At 28.8% G+C, this 1,493-nt stretch overlaps 1 long non-coding RNA gene across 1 annotated transcript; it reads right to left on the bottom strand.

Moving 5' to 3' along the window:
* Positions 1–170: 170 nt before the first annotated feature.
* LOC136066135 (uncharacterized) lies at positions 171–1,419 on the bottom strand. The gene is made up of 2 exons (XR_010627615.1): positions 1,260–1,419; positions 171–273 (listed from the first exon to the last, which is right to left on the bottom strand). It is a non-coding gene; the product is annotated as an uncharacterized LOC136066135 (long non-coding RNA).
* Positions 1,420–1,493: the final 74 nt, after the last annotated feature.

Below are 1,493 nucleotides of genomic sequence, written 5' to 3'. Positions count from 1 at the left end.
AAAATTAATCATACCAAACGGACACTAAGTTTGTAATTATCAGTTATCACAACTTCAAAATGGAAGAAAGCAAAATCTTGGAAGGCCTCAAATCTGATATAATGCCTAACTAAAGAAAGGGGCATATAAAGAAAATATACAAATTCATCAAAGAAGCTCAAGAATAACAACCTTTTTTGAGAATGCTGCAAATGGATTTATATCATCCTCATATATCTTCTTGTACTTAGATTCAACATCTGAGGTAAAACCACCTTCAAGATCTTCGGCTTGCTGAAAAATGACAATTTAGATTAAAAAAAAAAAAAATTTTAAATAAAATAAGCTTCAAGAGAGGACCATATTTTAGTTATTAAATCCGGACTACTTTGAGCAACTGCAGGCTTTAGTTCACTCAAATGCCAATTCAACTAGAGAATTAACAATCAAACCTCATGGTCAATTAAAAATTAAGAATACTAATAAAAAAGGAAAAAAAATGTTGAAAACTTTATGAATCAATTTAACATATGAGCAAATTATGACTGACTTAATACAATATTAATTATTGAGCCTTTTTATGCATGACAAACATAGAAAGCGCTTAGCAATATTATTTTTTGACCAAATCCAAAATTATAACATATGTATGGAGTCAATGTACAAACACACATAATAAGTCATAAAGAAGATTGCGTATGAACTTACCAACAAAACAAATTAAGAGATACACTCATAAAAGATATATTCAGCATATATCAAGTACTTCAATGAAATTGAAATAGAATGAATTTATTTAAAGGGAAAAATATGTAAAAAGAAAAAATATAGAAAAAAAAAATGGAATGATAATAATTTAATATATTTCAAATTTGTATGATTTTCCTTCATAGTAATTTTATATAAATTAAGAGATACATTTTCAGAAAGAATCACAAATAAATCTTAGAAGATATTGTATTCCTAGATTCATTTCCTTAATATAGCATTTTTCTTTTGTTAAAAAACATATATATATATATATATTTATTTATTTATTTAAAAAAAAAAATTAGGCAGATATATAATTTGGAGCATCCGAAAAAACCAGGACGGTTTAACAAACCCTGTCAGATTGTGCAAGCCCAAAGGAACCCACCAGGTTTGACAAGTCATAAACTTTAACAATATAATTTAGGACTAAGACTGGCCTAGGCACTAGGTTACTAGTTCACCAGTCCAACCAGTCAGTTCAGATTGGTTCGATATGTACAATAATCAGGGAAGTTACAATCAAGCACCTTCTTTGATCCTCTAGAGACTACTCTTTCATGGTTGTAATCCTGGACATAACGAATCTTTCCATAGAGTTTGACATTATCAGCTTTCGTCTTTTCTAGCTCTACTGTCAGTAGCCCAATCTTCTCCTTCAAATGCCGTATTTCCTAGTGCAATTGAAAAGCAAAATCACAAATTTAAACTCTAATCTAACAATGTCAATATAATATTTACAAATAAGGATAGGAAGCCAAAAC

This window comes from Quercus suber, unplaced genomic scaffold (assembly GCF_002906115.3).
Source record: "Quercus suber isolate HL8 unplaced genomic scaffold, Cork oak 2.0 scaffold_2143, whole genome shotgun sequence".
Lineage (NCBI taxonomy): Eukaryota > Viridiplantae > Streptophyta > Magnoliopsida > Fagales > Fagaceae > Quercus > Quercus suber.
Note: the sequence above shows the minus strand (reverse complement) of the source record. Positions and strands in the feature narration are given on the sequence as shown.